The 19,243-nt window shown below is 40.9% G+C and overlaps 1 pseudogene; it reads left to right on the top strand.

Annotated features, from left to right (window-relative positions):
- Positions 1-12,412: 12,412 nt before the first annotated feature.
- LOC101519334 (olfactory receptor 7A17-like) lies at positions 12,413-13,174 on the top strand (annotated as a pseudogene).
- Positions 13,175-19,243: the final 6,069 nt, after the last annotated feature.

Below are 19,243 nucleotides of genomic sequence, written 5' to 3'. Positions count from 1 at the left end.
TAATAATAAATGTAGGAAAATAGATTTATTTTATCAGAGAGCAGAAAAAGAGGGCAGGGGCATTGCTGTGGCTCAGTAGGTTAAGCCTCCACCTTCAGCCACTGTCACACCAAATGGACTCACCCTGTATGAGTCCCAGCTGCTTCACTTCCCACCTAGCTCCCTAGTTATGTGCTGGGAAGGTAGCAGAGGATGGGCCAGAACTTTGGGATCCTGTAACTGCATGGGAGACTGGATGAAGCTCCTGGAACCTGTCTCCTAGCTTCAGCCCAGCCATTGCGGCCATCTGGGAAATGAACCAGTGGATGATATGTTGTCTCTCTCTCCAAATAAAATGGCTTGAAATGTATTTAGATGAAAGGTGACATACCAGTAACATAGACTACTGTCATTAAAAATTGGTAAAGAGTTGTATGATTAAAGAAAGCTCCCTGGTATGAGAAAATAATACAACTGAGCCGTTCTGGGAGGTTAGCAGAGAGAAGGAGGAGATCATTTCCATGGAAGCAGCAATGGAGCTGATATGTCAAGAGGGAGTGAATTGTCAGCAGCAGAAGGGAAGAAGTAGCTGCCTATTGCAGGGGTCACATTCCTCCACTGAGCCTTTTTCTTTTTGTCTTAACCTTCCCACTGTATTTACAGTGATAACAAGAGCATGTTAGAGTCCAATATTCTGCAGTTGTCTCTTTCTATTTAATTTTCCAACTCTCTTACACCGACATGAAATGCAAGCCTCATCACAGAACACTACACAAGACACAGTCCCCAAATACCTCAAGGATATAGGATGATGGCACACAGTGGTGTGACAAAAAATAGAGAACCAGGGAATTTGTTGGAATTTTCATTCTTTTTGTTTTTATTTATTTTTTAGAGTTCAGTTCTGCTATTATTTTTATTTATTTGAAGAGAATGGATTTTGTGCAATAAATAGATCCAGTTCACAGAGGACGGCCACAATGTCCATTGTTCCCCTCTCTCCATCCAGTACTCCTCCCTTCTTTCTCCAGACCTGTCCAAGTCATTATTTTATTCCACTCTGTATTCACCAGTCTTCATTTTCCAGGAGTTAGAGTGTTCAGTAAGATAATATCACATTATCATATTTACAATTGAGACAAAATGACAATCATATCCCAAAGGGACTCTTTTGTTCCCACACAGCTTTGTGTGTTCTATGTTAGAAGCCACATGTTAGAGAAATGCGATATTTGTCTTTTGAAGAGTGGCTTATTTCACTAATCATGATTTCCAGGTGAATCCATTTTGTTGTGAAGGACAGGAGGATCTCACTCTTTTGAGGACTGCACTAAATAGTGGATATTTGCCATAGCACCCAGTCATCCATTGATGGACATCTGGATTGGATCCATATCTTGACTATTGTGATTGAGCTGAAATACTGACAGGTGTGTACAAATAACTGTCATAGACTGTTGTAATTTATATAAATGCCCTGGAGTGTGATGGCTGAGGTAGATGATAACTATGTATATACACAAGTTTCCATCCTGTTGAGGTGCTTTTCAATTTTTATGTGTACTTCATACTGTTTAATACATTTACTGTAATTTTGTTTGAATGAAAAGAGTGTCACATAGAGAGAAAAATACAGAGAGATCCTTCTTACATTTGTGTTTTACTCTCTAGATATCTGAACCAGCCAGGGTTGGACTTGCTGGGACCAGAAGCCATTGAGTCAGATTGTGTCTCTCCCTGCCTATCAGGGTCCATGTCCTTCAGCTGTCATCTGTTACCTCCCTAGAAGTTGGATTGACCGTGCAAGGGGGACACTAACCCAGGACACTGACACAGCCTGTAGTCATCAGCATAGATTGCTACTTCCCCCAGCACTGCCCACCTGTATATTTAATTTTGAGAGAGGTGGTGCACATGTGGAATGTTTCCTCAAGTTGGCAGTTGGCAAAAGACAGTAAAATACCACACCCTAAAAATGTCCCAAATACAAATCCTCCATGAGAGACGCCATTTGCCAGACCCCCAACATGGCTACTTTGCCTCCATAACACAACACGTTTTGATCTCTTAAAGTCCACTCACTCTGCACCAAACAAATCTTGGTATCAATTCCGAGTGATGTTTAGACTCCCAGCATAACTCCATTAGCAAGTAGTGACAAATACACCTCATTCTTCAGAGTCTGTGGAGGCGCTGTGGACAAGGCACTGAAACAGATACTAGACACCACATGGGAGAATAAAATCCAAAGACAAGTAATAGAAGATGAAACTATATTCAATTGCACGTTATCTAAATAGATGTTCAAACAGGGATCCACACTGAACTGATGCACACAAAAGAGAAAATGTGCTGACAGAATTACAAATCTATAAACCACAAAAAATAGCTTAGCTTTCACAAGCATTTTGCCACAAGAGTAAAGGGCAATGATAAAACAAAGTATTACTTGGAACAATCTTTGCCATAGGGAGGAAGATCATGATGATTTTCTTACTGTCCTGCAAGGCAGATGGAAATTTCCAAATTTTTCCCTTCCACTGTGGGAAATAACTTTGGTAGAGCAGCAAAGATGAAGAGGAGAGACTCGGGATATGATGAGAGGAAACTCAGAGGTGAGTAGCTTAAGTTGCCTGGAAAGATTGAGTTCAATGACATGGAAACCCTAGTAACAAAGTTAGAGAAAATTCTGTCTCCACAATGATTTCTAAAATTCCCTGGAATTTTTTTTCTTTTTTTTTATTAATTATTTTGCATTATGTGACAGTTTCATAGGTTCTGGGAATCCCCCCAGCCATCGCCACACCCTTGCCCCCTGGTGGATTCCTCCACCTTGTTGCAGTATTACAGTTTAAATTCAATCAAGATTCTTTCTTTGCAAACATATACCAAGCATAGAGTCCAGCTACTTATTGTCCAGATGGGTTGAACAGTTTCTTGGGGAGACTATTTCTGGTCTGAAATTAAAGCTGGTAGAATATCATCCCAGTCGGTTAAGAACTTGCATTTTTTTTAAACATACTGGTTACTCAAAACCATGTCAATTCCATAATATTGCAAATTGCTGTTGATGTTATATTGGGACTCTTAATTGCCTGGGATAATATTCTCCCTGGAATTTTACCTAAAGGAAATGAAATCATCATAGGAGCAGGTTACTTGGAACCCATGTTTATTACAGCTCAACTCTCAAAGGCTGAACTACAAATACAAGCCAGACATCCAGCTATGCATGAGTGGATAAAGAGGAATACTAACTACTCCAGCATGGACAAGGATAGAATCCTATTTTCTTCAACAACATGGATGTAGCTGTAGACCAGTGAAAGAAGTTTGTTTCTCAAAAAACACATTCATATGTTTTCCATGGAGTTGAAAAAATAAGAAAGGCGAAAATGGGCAGGTAGGAGTGAGAAATACCATATTCTCCTGAATCTATACTGGGAACTACATGGATTTGTTCACTTTATCTAAATCAGATATAATAGTTGGTCCAAGTCCTTGGGCCTGCACATACAAATGCTAGACGCAGAAGTTCCAGTTTCCTGAGTTCAACCCACCCTTTGTTGCCGTTGTGGCCATTTGGGGAGTGACTCAGTTGGTGGAAGATTTCTCTGGTCTCTCTTTTTCTCTTGTAAACCTGCCATTAAATAAGCATGAATATTTTTTAAAGATTATAGAAAAAGAAATTCTGGCTTGAAGATTTTTGATTCCTGAAATTCTAGTTACCTCTTCATTCCAAAGCTACAGTCTCATGATGTCCTCCCAAAGGTCTTCTCAGAGCCCTCTTGATGTCCCTGTTCCTTCAGACTATATATGAAGGGGTTCAGCATGGGGGTGACAACGGTGTACATCACCAAGGTTGTGGCTGTTGAGTGTGAGTTGTGTGCAGCAGCAGAACTGAGGTATATACCCAGTCCTGTGCCATAAAACAAGATGACAGAGAGGTGAGAGGCACAGGTGGGAAAGGATTTATACTTGCCCTGAGCTGACGAGATGGCACAGATGGAGGATATGATCTTGGAATAAGAGTATAGGATCCCAGATATGGATACTCCCCTAAGCAACACAGTAGTAACATATATGATCATATTGTTAAGAAAGGTGTCAGAACAGGCACTGTGGATTACTGGGTCCAACTCACAGAAATGTGGGGAATTTGCAGGTCTGTGCAAAAGTTCAGCTGCAGCATCAATAAGCTGTGAACAAATGAATTCAAGGCTGTGGTGACCCAGGATACCAGAACGAGCTGCACACAAAGACAGGGTTCATGATGACCGTGTAGTTCAGGAGTGGCAGATGGCCACAAAGCAGTCATGAGCCATCACAAGCAGGAGAAAAGTCATCCAGTCCTCCAAAGAGCAGGAAGAAGAACATCTGTGTGATGCAGCCTGTGTAGCTGAGGGCCCTGCTCTGTGTCTGAATGTTCTTCAGTATCTTGGGGATGGTGGTGAAGGTAAAGCAGATGTGCACCAAAGACAGGTTGGAGAGGAAGAAGTACATGGGGGTGTGGAGTTGAGGATGGCCAGGATGATGAGCAGGTTCCCACTTACAATGATCAGATACATGGAGAAGAACAGCCCAAAGATGAGAGACTTCAGGGTTGGGTCCTCTGAGAATCCCAGAAGGAATTCTGAAGGTTGTGTTTCATTGCCTGGTTCCATGTGGATGAGGTGATGATCACAGACCTACTTCTCTGTGCACACATTCCCAGCCCACATGGTTGAAATACACGTATCCCATTGAATTGTTAGAATAGTGATTTCTGTGCTCTGTGCATAGTATCATTGGTCCCAAGGGGGGAGACTTCCTCCTAGCAACCCTGAGTATCACTTCTGTCTGATTCTTGCTTGGGCAAGGCAGTCAAGGATGGCCTAAAGCCTAGGGAGTTGTATCCTTAGGGATTGAACTCTGACTTTGCTCCCTGTTTCACCCTGCTGGACAGCAAGTAGTGTCTTCCCTCTTTGGGTTTTTGCCGCTGATGTTGGACACCCAGTTGGAGCTTCCAGTTCCTGTCCTTCCCTAATAGATCATTGACTTGCATTTGTGAGGGGGCCATGGTGTGGTGGATCACTCCACCTGTCTCTTTCTTTGTGTTTTTCTGTTTTTTAAATACATGAAAATCAACATATACAAAGAAAGAAACCCAAGAGTGTCCATTTATGTCTTCTATGTCTCTCCAGAGCTGCCACATTATTTTTCTTTCTCACTGGATGCTTGGTCTGCTTTTCCTGAGGTCACTTGCTGCTACTTGGTCTGCACTCTGCCTGCACCTCTGCTCCCAGCATTTCAGAGCCAACCACGAGTCTCGTGTTTCAGTTTCTATGGACACTCATGCTACAAGCATCACAGATCCACACAAGGAGTAAGGAAAGCCACATTGAAATCTCTCTCTGGCTCTGACCTGTTTGCGCCTGACACACACATTCTCAGGGTCTTCTCTCTGGTCTTTTCATGCAGTTCACAGTGGGCTTGCAGGCTCACCTGAATGGGCTGTTGGGGAGAAGGGCCTCTGTATGCTGTTGGAACTCTTCTCTGGGTCACTGATGACGGAGATGGATGATCTGGAGGTCTCCATCACCAGGAAGGAGTACAGCATCAGAGCACAACGGCATGAGCAACCACTGTGTCCTAGCCAAGCAGACACTGCATCCATGATGGACAAGAGCAGAGGCATATTTACAGCTCTCCATCTCTGCTCATTCGGTACATCTCCTTTTTGGTGTCCCAGCATCTAAACATCTGATTTCCCTACAGGGATACTGGTTTGAGCCAGAAAAAAAATGTTGTGCTCCCAAGTGACAGGTTAGAAATTGGGTGAACTCAGCTGTTACTATTCTTTCCCTGTGAACTCTCCTGCCTCGCAGAGGTCAACTCTCCCAGCAGTTTCATTGTTTCATTTCAGATACTGATTACACCAGTGTCTAAAATGCTAGAACACTATCTTGACATGTGGCTTGGCCTTTTCATGTCTTCCAGAGAATCACAGGATCTAGTATCTGGGAAACAAGAGCTGATACTAACCTCCCTCTTCAAGAAGGGATTACTATGGTGGGGGGTTTACAAAGCCGTTCAGATCCTGCTATGTATTGGTGTAATGGCTCAGTGGCTAAATTCTCACCTTGCATGCACTGAGATCCCACATGGGTGATGAATCGTGTTCTTGATGCCCCACTTCTCATCCAGTTCCATGCCTGTAGCCTGGGAAAGCACTAGAGGAGGGCCCAAAACCTTGCAATGCTATACTTGCATGGGAGAGCTGAAAGAAACTCCTGGCTTTGGATTGACACAGCTTTGGCTGTTACAGCACTTTGGGGCTGAACCAGCAGACAGATCTTTCTCTGTGTATCTCCTTCTCTCTAAATCTAACTTTGCAATAAAAACACATAAATGGTTTTAAAATGATGTTGTCAGTATGCCAGTGGCCCATTTCAGCGCCCCTTTGATCCTGTCCAGTTCTGCTCTCAATCCAGGTTCTGATACTGTAGACATTAGGAGGTGGCAATTACTAGGGTCAAATGCTTGGTGCCTGCCACTCACGTGGGATGCCTAGATACAGTGACTGTGTCCTGGTCAGCCTTGCCCATTCCTGGTGTCATGGACAATTGACACTGCACCGTTGGGTGAAAGAACTCAGGCTCTTCTTTTCAGCTTTTCATAAACAAAGAACAGCATAGCCAATTCCATGGTAAAACTCTCTCAAAGTAGCTTAATTAAGGAAAAACGAGGAATGTTATTTCTATGAGGTGAAACACAGTACTGGGCTTTATGACAATCTTTAGAGGAAATGAAACATTACAGCATCAAGTTCACACTATTTAGTTCACATTAAAAACTGTTGTTCAGTTAGAAGAGATGAATGGACTTACAGATTTTTACTTAATTTTACTTAATTTTATATTGTGAATTACTGTACTTCTATAAGGTGGAAGAAAACACTGTTCCTCAACATTGGAAACAAAGGCTGTAACAATCGACTCTCAAAAGGCCAATGTCACCCCTAGAAAGTACGTGTGTGTTCTGTGTACTGGTTATCACAGATGAGGAAGACACGATACTTGATTTTGATAACTCCTTTATTTCACTAATTGTGATGGTTTCCAGTCACCTCCATTTTGTGACAAAAGAGAGGTTTTCATATTTTTTATTGCTAAAAATATTCCATAAGGCTAAATAATATCATATGGCATATTTTATATTGTCCTTGAATCTTATTAAAAAATACATATGTCCTTTCTATAAAAATAAAGTAATAATAAAATCTGTGGGTGAATGTGTATTATTTTCATTCATTCAGTTTTATTTAACATTTGAAAGGAAGAGAGAGAAAGAGGCCAAGATCCCCCACCTGCTGGTTCACTCATCAAATGCCCACAACACCTGTGGTTGGGCTAGGAGTCCTGTGAGCAAGTCCAGGTAACCTAAGTGTGTGGTAGGGACACTCAGATGCTTGAGTGTCCCCATGGCCTTCAAGTGTGTGCTTCTGAAGAATCCTGGACTCAGCAGTGGAGCTTGGTCTTCAGCCTAGGCACTGTGAAAAGAAATATAGATGCCTCACATGTCCTAACTGCTCCAGCCAATGCTCTTGCTAGCAGAAGAATTTTTCTAGAACATTTATCTATATTGAGTGTCAGAATTACCAAAGGGAAATAGGTTGAAACAGAAAGAGGTTGAGACTCATGGCTGCACCAGGCAGGGCTGGACCAGGCTGGAGCCAGGAGTCAGGACCTCCATTCACGTCTACCCTGGGAGTGGTAAAGGCCCACACCAGAGCCATCTCCTGCTGCTTTTCCCAGGTCACTAGTGGGGGGCTGGATCCGAAGTTGAGCATCCTTCACTCCAACTGGCCCCCAAATGGGACGCTGGCATTTCAGTGAGTGATATTCCCACTATGCCAAAACTCTGATCTCAGTAGATGTTTTTAAAATAAGAATTATAGAATAACAGATAGCAATAAAAACTAATTAGGCTAAGTAAGGATCCTGACCAAAACAGCTGTATTAAATGCAATTGAATGCAACGATAAAACAGATTTTTACATTTGAAGAGGAAAAAAAATGCCACTCATTATCTACAAAAGCAAATAATTCAAGATCAATTGTCAAAGGTCCAAAAATAAAAGACAGTTCTCAAATTCTCTTAAAACATCAGCAGGAAATATTGTCTCAAGTTCACCTGTCACTTGTATCAAGATGTTGGAGCCAGGTAGGAAAAGGAAAAGGAGATGATGATGAATGTACTAAAAAAAAAAAGATTCTCAGCCTGGCACCGTGGATGCACCTTTTAGCAATCGATTCAATCAGAGGGGAGGAAAGTCACAATTGGAAATAAAGAGATCTGAACAGAAGAAATACCTGTAAACAAAATGAGTTATTAACTCTAATGAGGTAAAGCAATCTCCTGGTTTGAAAAACTCATTAGGATTTCCAATAAGGTGATCTTAGAGATCTAGAACATGACATTTATACATTTTAACCATCCCTTAAAAATACTTATCTACACACACACATCAAAGTAATCACTAAAGTTCTTACAAATGAAATACTTTAATCAAAAACAGAAATGCAAAAGCTAGCACTATAGTTTGCTATCAAATAAAGTAAATGATTTTCAAACTCACAGGGACAATTCAGTTAGCTAGGTGAAGAAATAATTACCAGTGAAAGCTATTTAGCAAGGCCCTGTTCACCTGTTCATGTACTTTTTCACCATGGGAATGCTTTTGGCTGAGGGAAGATGCTTCCACAGGCATATCATATGGGAAGCTGCTATAGGTGACATCCTGGGTACAAGGTGGTGTTGATGGGGACCATTTCAGAACAACCAGAGAGAGGATCATGAGCTGCAGCTGGTGAGATGCTATCAAGTCTAGCTGCATTCCCCAGCAGAACACAAGTGAAGAGGCCTGACTGTGATCTTGACTGGAGCATCACACCAGTGCACAGGCAGAGCAGCATCCATGGCTGCAGGAGTAGAGTTCTTACCACCATCACCCCTCCCTAGGAGATCTGACTGAGCTCTGGGTCTAGGCTTGTTTTGGTTCGCCTTAAGGGAAGCATTGTTTGAAGTTTATCTTCCAGGAAAAAAAAAGTATTCTGATACTACGAAGAATAGAACTGATACCTTGGGTGGTCTTGGTAGAAGGGGTGAAGGAGATAATAATTTCTGGGTGAATCATTTGGGCTTGAGACTAAGAAAAAACTTAGTGAATCCACACTCTTAATCAAATGGTTCTAATATATACCTAAATCAAATTTCATATTTTTCCCCAGTGTGTGGAACATCTTCTAAAGTAGACCATCTGTCAGGCCAAAAAATAATAACAATAATCACAACCTACATCATTTCCTACTGCAAGGCAAAGAGGCTTGAAATGGAGAACATAAGGGACTCCAGAAACTATACAAACACACAGAGACTGAGTCTTGTGCTCCCAAATGAGCAGTGGGTCACAGAAAAAACAAGAGGAAAACAAAAATTTCCTAAACATTATTGAAGATCACAACAGAGCATACCAATAACTGTGGGATCTAGAAAGCAACATGAAGAGGAAAGCTCACAGCTGCTGGTGCCTACATTAAGTATAAAGGGATCAAGTAAATGATCTATCAATGCATCTCAAGGAACTAAAAACAGAAGAAAAAGCAAACCCAAATTTAACCGGAGTAAGGAAATCATTAAATTAGAGAGAAAAACAACATTGAAACCAAAAAAAGATTTTTTTAAAAAATGAATGCAGTGAAGAGCTGGGAATTTTTTGAAAATGTAAGTAAAACTGATCTGACATTGGCCAAACAAGCAATATCTCTATGGGATATATGTCCAAAGAAAATGAAGCTTGGATTTCTAAGAGATCCCTGTGTTTCCCATGCCTATGGAAGCATTATGTGCCACAGTCACATTGTGATATCAAGCCTCGTGTACCTATCAATGCACAAATGGTTTCTAAATGTTGGATGTAAATGAAATAAAATTCTGTTCAGTCCTAAAAAGGAACTCTCACCGGACATCATCGATATCTGTGTGGGTCCTTGTGATAAATGAAATGAGCCAACACAGAAAGAGAATCCTGAATCTCACTCCTAACTAGAATCGTATCAAGTGGGTCTCATACAAGGAGCAAAGGCCCTGGAAAGTGGGCTGGAGGGAAGGATGGGCAGAGGCTGGCCAATGGGCATGAAGTCATAGCTGGATATCAAGACTAATTTCTGGTGTATACTATTCATTAGGTTGGCTACAGTTAGCAATAACAAACTCTGTATTTCCAGATAGCCAGAAGAAAGAGAATTCCAAAGATCCCAAGTTGAAGAAATGATCAGTGTTTAGAGTGCTGGAAAAGCTAATGATCAGATTGTGAGACCAACACATACTCACACCCAAACCTTGCATCATCCCAATAAACTGTAGGATAAAGATGAAAATCTACAAATAAGAGCATCTCTTCTAACTTACAGGTACGTAATACTGAGAAACTGAATGATATGTTTTCATTTGTCCTATAACTTCTTGTTATTTTCATTAAAGATTTTTTAAGCATTGAATTGCCAATTAAATGACTATGTGAAAGGAGGAGAAATCTTCCACGTGATGCTTCAATCACAATGTCAAGAGTGGCCAAAGTGGTCAAAGCCAGAACCAAGAGCCCAGAAACCGGTTGATCTCCCAGGTGAGGGGCAGGGAGCCAGCCACTCAAACTATCACCTCTGACCATGTGCCACAGCAGGCCCTGGATTAGCAGTAGGATCTGGACTTAACTCCAGGGACTTCACTGTGAGTGGTGGACATCCCAATGACGTCTTATTGGCTGCACCAACAAGCTACTGCGATTTTTCTCTTCTCAAAGAACATGCTTTGAAGACATCAGACACTGTGTTCCTTAGGGAACTTAATACTTTCTGTTTTCTCTTAGTTCTTGGAGAAACAGATAACTTTAGAAAAGTAAACATCAAGGAGATGTGCCCTATGGGAAGCAGAACTCACAGAGCAGGAAGAATCGGGCGTCATTTCACATCATTCCTAATTTGGTCTCCTGGGAACACAGAACCAGCAGGGACATTCCTTTCTGCATGAACAGTGATCCCACAAGATAAATGGGGTGCCCGGGGGAGGGAACACAATGACAGAGATGTACCTGATAAGCAGAGGCGGAGAGCTGTGAACATTGCCTGGCTTCTGTCTCTAAAGGTGTGCAGCACATGGCTGGAAAGGGGAGTGAGATGCTCTGGTTGCTCTGAGTCCTTTATCACCCCCACTATCTTTCCAGAAAAGCAGTCTCAGTCTCTGTCATCAGTCACCCAGAGAGGAATCCCACTTCCTTCCAGGAAGCCCATCCCAGTGAGTCTGAGAACCCAGTGGACACTGCAGGGAAGTTTCCAAAAGGGAGCTGAAGACACTCAACTGCAGTCCCCAGGTGGCCAGTCCAGTCCACGACCCATAGAGTGTGCATGAGTCAGCTTCATTCACCATGCACTGTATTTGCTTGTGGTGTTAAAGAACAGAAGTGTGCACTGCAGCCAGTCACCCAGAGCTCACGGCAGACAATGAAAGGAATCTGGATGTGCTGGCAGAACAAGGACACCAGCATGTAAAGGCTGAAAAAGTAGGGAAAAGCAGGGTGACAACTCTCATGGGATAGAGATGAAAGGCAGCATATTTTCTGTTGTAAACAATTGCACCTGCTCTGTTCTCACTTTATTTGAAAATGAGATAGATAGGGAAAGAGAGAGAGAGAGAGAGAGAGAGAGAGAGAGAGAGAGAGAGAGACTATCTGCTGGCTCACTTCCCCAAATGCCAATGAGAGTGAAAGAAAGAGAGTTTTCATTTGATTTGAAAGGGAGAGAGAAAGAGATTGTCTCCTGGCTTACTCACCCAAATGCCAGTGGCAGAGAGAGAGAGAGAGAGAGAGAGAGAGAGAGAGAGAGAGAGAGAGAGAGAGAGAGAAAGAGTGTGCTGACTTACTTCCCCAAATATCAGCCACAGTAAGAAACAACTCCAGACCCTAGCCAACAGTTGGGAGCTCCATCCAGGTCTTCCATATGGACAGCAAAAACCAGATTTCCTAACCCACTATCTGCACCTACGCTAGGTAGAAGAAGAACAGAGCCAGAACATGAAATCTGGCAAGAGAGAAGAAAACACTGTTCAATGAACAGAGTCTCATAAATTGAGTCAGAACCACCCCAGAATGCTGATATCATTTTATGACAATACAGCATGGATTCTATACATCAGCAGTGTGAATAGTGACTTGTAAAATACAATCAGGTTTTTATGTTCCCATTCTAGTTGACACTTTGATCGCATGGAACCCACCTAAGGACCCAGCACTGCAACCTCTGATCTTCGGACTGTTCCTCTCCATGTACCTGGTCACTGTCATGGGAAGCTGCTCATTGTCCTGGCCATCCTCCCAGACCCCCACCTCCACATACCCATGTATTTCTTCCTTGCCAACCCCTCATTCTCTGACACCTGCTTCAGCTCCACCACCATTTCCAAGATGCTGGTGAACATCTAGACACGCAGCAGAGCCATCAGCTACACAGGTTGCATCACACAGATGTTCTGCTTCCTTCTTTTAATTGGGTTGGGCAACTGCCTCCTGGTTGTAAGGGATTATGACTACTTTGTGGCCATCTGTCACCCCCTGCACTACATGGTCATCATGAACCCTTGGCTCTGTGTGCAGCTGCTTCTGGTGTGCTGGACCATTAGTCTCATGCAAGACTTGTTGCACAGATCAATGCTTTTATGGCTGTCTTTCTGCATAGACATAGAAATCCCACACTTTTCCTGTGAGCTGGACCAGGTGGTCTACAGAACCTGTTCTGACACCTTTCTCAATGACCTTACGATCTATGGTGCGTCTGTGCTGATGGGATGTGGGTTCCTGGTCTCCTACTCTAAGATCGTCTCTGCCATCCTTGCCATCACCTCAGCTCAGGGCAAGTATTAAGCTTTTTCCACCTGCATCTCTCACCTCTCTGTTGTTTCCTTGTTTTATGGCACAGAACTGGGTGTGTACCTCAGTTCTGTTGCTACATACAACTCACACTAAACAGCCACAGCCTCAGTGATGTACACCATTGTCACCCTCATGCTAAACCCCTTCATCTACTGTCTCAGGAATGAAGACATCAAGAAGGTCCTGAAAGGAACTTTTGGGTGGAAGCCATCAACTGGCCAGGCATCTTAAGGCTGAAAAAGTGCCAAAGATTGCAAGAATCAAAATTTTAGAGTCAGAAACCCTTACTAGAAGATCCACTTTCAAAAGCACAATTGTCTCCTCTCTTTCTTTTTTTTAAAAAGATTTATTTATTTTTATTACAAAGTCAGATATACATAGAGGAGGAGAGACAGAGAGGAAGATCTTCTGTCCGATGATTCACTCCCCAAGTGAGCCGCAACAGGCCGATGCTGAACTGATCCGATGCCGGGAACCAGGAACCTCTTCCGGGTCTCCCACGTGGGTGCAGGGTCCCAAAGCTTTGGGCCGTCCTCAACTGCTTTCCCAGGCCACAAGCAGGGAGATTGATGGCAAACAGAGCTGCCGAGGTTAGAACCGGTGCCCATATGGGATCTTGGTGTGTTCAAGGTGAGGACTTTAGCCACTAGGCCACTGCGCTGGGCCCCTTCTCTCTTTCTATCCTGGATTTCCCATTACGGTGATTTCAAACTCTCGGTACCACGCAAGGAACCCACTAATCTTCCTCCATTCTCCACCACTGACATTTTCCCCAAATCACTTCCTAACATTGAATCAGAACTATCTGGAAACTCCCTTTTGCTTGTGGCACTGTAAGAATATTCTAAGCATGCTTCCCTTCTTGTCTGTTGTACTGGGTAGTGCCTTGCAACTGAAAAATCAGCCATGTGTTAGCAATACTCCTAATGTCAGAATAAATATAAGAAATGCTAGCTCATTTCCATGACTTGCAGCACACAAACATCTAAAACCAGTTTATTTAATGACCCTGATTTCCATGTCTTTTGCTACTTTCATGCCTTGTCCTAATTATGTGGGGTGTAAGGCATTTGTGTGTTTGATGTGTTGTCATTATGTTTGAACCTCAATTTCTGGACCCTGGAACTGTTTCAGGTACTTGTACACTTTGAAGATCCCAGATGCTGTAGGAGCAGGTTTACACCCCTTTCTTAGGTGGATACGTTTGCACCTTGAAGTGCTACCAATACTTAAATGATGCATTCTATCTTTTTAAGATTTTTTTTTCCTTTGAAAACACACATTTGTGTTTGTGTGTGTATCAAATGTGGTCTCCATGACTACAGTTGTAAGAGCTTAACCTAGTGTGAGTGCAGGTAAAAATTAATAGATTGTATTCTATTTGTTCTAGCTGCATAAACGTAGAATTCCACTTGAGGAATTCAGCCATAAATCATGCAACTTGCTTCATGTTTATGTGTCTACCCTAAATATAACTCAATAAACAGAGAGCAATTTTCACTTTTAGGGGATGTGTACATTCTTCTGTCTCTTTTGATAAAGGAAATAAATCCTTCTCCAACGAATGTGTGTGTGTGTGTGTGTGTGTGTGTGTAATACTTTTGGCTTTTAGCTCTTTGTAAGTTTTATTAAACTTGGCAGATGCAATTGCAAAGACATCATCTTGCCTACCCTCCCTTCTTTCCCTAACTCAATTCCCCTCATTCTTTCCATCCTTTATTCCTCAATTTTTGAAAAATTATTTTCTCACTCTCCTGGATAGTCACAACTTAGTGTGTCAATAACCATCTTATGCAATAGGCAAAAAATTAGAGAATTCAGGGTTTCCTGGGAGCAGAAGCAGGAATCTAATCTAAGTAGTTCTTTCTAATTATAGTTTATTTTTATTCATTTTTCTTTATTATTATGTTATTATACAGTTCCATAGGCTTTGAGATTTCCCATCTCATCTCACAAATCCCCCCCACTGACTTCACTAAATTATTACAATAGTATAGTCCCTCAAAAAATTCATAAGTCAATCATTCTGCTATTTAACTATATCCCAATAGTGTAAGGTTGGACAATAGCACATGGTCCAGCATCCTATTTTCAAGATATATTTAACAGCTTGATTGGGAATCAATCCATCATTTGGAAGTAGAGACGCATGTTGCATTGAAGCTTCAGATCTCAGTATGAATGATAGTCTCTAATATATTTACTATGCTTCCTCTTAAAAGAAAATCCATAAGATAGAATCAACCATGGGAAGGAAAAATAGAAAACTTACAATAACATGACTAACATAAGAAAAAAAAAGAAGACAAAATGTTTTATAAAATTGGAATTTTAACACTGTTGGGTGGGCACTGATTTTCTTTGATTTCTGTTTGACCTTATTCAGGTATGAGCTACATTGAAGGCCTCCAAATAAATTAAACTCTCAGAAATAATACCATCAAGCTTTCCTATGCTCTGTGTTTAGTAAAGGAAAAACACACCCAGCAATGCAATACCTGAATGAGAAAATCCAAGACGAATAGTTAGACTTCCTGTAATTTGCTGATCAAGTGTTTATTGAATCACTGATCCATTTATATTCTCTCTACCATATTTCAATGCAGGCCACATGTTAGGCAGTAGCACAAATAAGCCGATAATGTAAGTATATGTGGAAGCCATGTGGCTAGATATCTGAAATGATAAGTTTGTCAGGGGTTAATCGAGTATTGGTTAGTACAAAATAATTTAAAATAAAAATACGATAATATGCTAAAATAAAATAACCAGATAATATAAGATTTTACTTTTATTTTTTCTAATCTTTATTATTATTATTATCATCATTTTATAATATAGTTCCATAGGTTCTTTGGATTTCCCTTATCCTCTACTCAACCCCCCTCCCCCCGTCTAGGTCCCCTATGTCATAACTAAAGTATAGTTCTTCATACATTGTCATAAGTCCATCATTTCAGGCATGGGCAATGGCAGAGTCCAGCATCCTATTGTAAAGATTCATTGTAAGTTTCATTGTAAGTTTCATTGTAAGTCCATCTTTGCCTGGAATTAGAGATGCATACTACTTTGTATCCTCACATATGGATATGTTAGTCTCATTTCACAGTTACTGTACATCCTCTTAAATGAAAAGTCACAATGCAAAATCAACAATAGAAAGAAAAATAGAAGTTTAAAATGCCATGAAGTTAAATGCCATGGTGCTAGATATGAAAGTCTCCATTACACAGCTGCTATACATCTCCTTAAATGAAAAGACACAAAACAAAATCAACAACAGGAAGATAAAAGAAATTAACAACACCATGAAGTTAAATAACATGCTACTGAATTATTAATGTGTTGCTAAAGAAATGAAAAAGAAAATCAAGAACTTCCTGAAGAAAATGATGCTACTGTATGATCTGTGAGTCATTGAATGATTTAATCACAAGAAACTTTTAAAGAGATGAAACTAACAAAAACATCAAAATCCATGAGATACAGTTTCTGCTGATTTTTGTTGGTGAAATGTATCTCTTTTAGACAACAAATAGATGGGTTTTGTTTTTTAATCCAGTCTACTGAACCATGATATTTGAATGGGCTTAAGCCAATTGCGTTAGGGTTAATATGTATGGGTTGTAATTTGGTTCTGTCATTTTAGGAATAGGTTGTTCATTGATTTAGTCTTCTGTTGTCATTTTACTGGGATGTTCTTCATATTTGCCTTTGGTTTGGTGGGGAGCTATTCCTCTTCTCTGTCAAGAGAACATCTTGAACTATCCTTTGTAGGGCAGGTTTGAAAGAGGCAAATTCTTTTAACTTTACTGTGGAAGAATTTGATTTCATTTTCAAAGACAAAAGAAAGCTTTGCCTGGTATGTTATCCTGGGCCGACAATTTTTTGCTTTTAGAATCTGGAATATGTCACTCCATTCTTTTCTTGACTGTAGAATTTCCTGTAAAAGATCTCCTGTAAGTTTAAATGGCATTCCTTTATGTGTTAATTGATTTTTTTCATGTGCACATTAAAGGATCGCTTCCTTATGTTCAACTGAAGGGAGTTTGATGATCATGTGTCTTGGTGAAGGTCACTTTTGATCAAGCCTATTGTGAGTTCTATGCCCTTTTGATGTTTCCCAATGCTTTCTCTAGATTAGGGAATTTTTCCCTTATTATTTCATTAACTGTATCTGTAAAACCAGTTTCTCTTTCTGCACCTTCTGGGACTCCCATAACTCTCATATTTGTCCTCTTATTAGTGTCTTTCAATTCTTTCAATTTTTGGCCTGATCCAGCTCTGCTTCCAGCTTTTTGTTTGCTTCTCCCTGATGACAGGAAATATCTTCCAATTCTGAGATTCTTTCTTCTGCTTGCTTTATTCTATTTTGGAGACTCTCCACTGTACTTTCAATTTGCTCTACTGTGTTCTTAATTTTTGATATATCAGCCTTGATTTGCTTTACTGCTGCTAGTGCTTGTGTAAGATATTTCTTAACATTTTTGAACTCTTGTATGTGATCTTTGTTGATCAGAAGCTTTACAATGAGTTTTCTGAATTCTGTGTTCCCCCATTCTCTCGATGTCATCCTCAGTGAACACTGGGGTTGGCATAGGCTTTTGCTTCTTTTCAGTGGAGTCTTCAGCAATATTCATTTTGCCTTTTTGTCCTCTTTTGCTCTTGATCATTGTACTTCTGGTTATCAGATTCTTCTTCTTGGAGTAGGTTTCTAAGCTGTGTCACCCACAGGTCTACAGTTCGATTTTACTTACTGCAGTTGGTACACATCTCTTTGCTTGCAGGCAGTTGTACCACTCCCCCCAGCAAGTTCCAGGTCTGGGTTCTTATGTTAAATTTCCACCATGGTCTCTGTAGCCCAACTCCTGGCTCACCACTCTCCACCTCCTGTGATGCCATGCTGAGGTTGCATTGTTGCTTTTGCAACCTTTCTCCCATTTCCGGTTGGAGCAGGTCCCAGGATTAGGGAGACACCAGGTGTCCTATATAGCTGGGTTGTTGATGGTGCTGATCTTCCAGAACCTCCTGGATGTTAAGTGTGGGTGCCACATGGACCTATTTTGACCCATACGATGCCACAGTCAGTATTATTTTCCTGTGGGACTAGTGCAATCCACTGAACTCAGTTTTACTTTTATTTTAAATACACATTTTCTATCTAAGTTTATTTAAAATTACAGGAAATATTTTTACTTATTTAGAGTGTATAAGATGATAATTGATATGTATGTACAATATGCAATAATAAAGTCATGGTAATTGCCTTTCCATCTTGTTATATATTATCCTATATAAGTATTGAAAAAGTTATAACTGATGAATTTGAATAAAAGGTATTAACTACAACTTACTTGGCACAAGCTTACTGCATAACAAACCATCATATTCAACAAGTAAAAACTTAGAGAAATTGCATTTTCCCAGGAATAGAAACAACAATCAAATCTCAAGATGCTCTTTCCATTCCTACATAATTATAGAATTCAATATTAACTATGGCATATTAGGGGAAACACATGACAATTGTCTTAGGGCAACTGGCTTGTCTCAGTGAAACATTTTAAGGTAAGGAACTAAATGGCAGCTCTTTGTGAGAGGCATAAGTTGCTGAAAGTGCACATAGCTAACTTTGCAGTATTTGGAGATCTGGGGTAGTAGAGGAGGAGTTTTCTGTGTGGAGGGACATGTGGTAGGTGGAGTGAGGTCGTATCAGTTTTGCAATGTGAAGGGACCTGGTTGTCCAAGACATGAAACTGATTAGAGGAGGGGCAATCACATTTCTTGGCCCTAGATTAGCTTCTACAGACTGAGTCACCACCCTGGCAATTCAAGTTGTTAAGAGGAGGGGTGTAACTGAGTGTCCCAGTATTGAAAAGAAAGGCCCAGGAGAGGGGACATGTCTGCATGGAAATCCTGATAGTGGCAGCTGCTGGAACACACGAGTCTCAGGGTCTTCTGCCTTCTCTCACTGTGCTCTCACATAACTCAATGTTGTCTTAATGATGCAGTAAGAAGACCTCTATCAAAGACACCTCCTTGAGAGTTATTACATGACCTGTGAGTTGGATACACTCAAGGCTTTCCTGTCACTCTCATTTCTGCTGCAATTTCAGTGCTTTGCTGGTGTGCTGTCAGGTGAGAGACTTTTTTTTTGCATTTTTTATTATTTTTAATTCATTAATTACATTGTATTATGTAACACAGTTTCATAGGTACTTGGATTCTCCCCACCCCTCCCCAAACCTTCCCACCATGGTGTATTCCTCCACCTTGTTGCATAACTACAGTTCAAGTTCA

This window comes from Ochotona princeps, chromosome 25 (assembly GCF_030435755.1).
Source record: "Ochotona princeps isolate mOchPri1 chromosome 25, mOchPri1.hap1, whole genome shotgun sequence".
In the NCBI taxonomy this organism is placed as follows: Eukaryota; Metazoa; Chordata; class Mammalia; order Lagomorpha; family Ochotonidae; genus Ochotona; species Ochotona princeps.
This window is presented reverse-complemented; position numbering and strand designations above follow the sequence as displayed.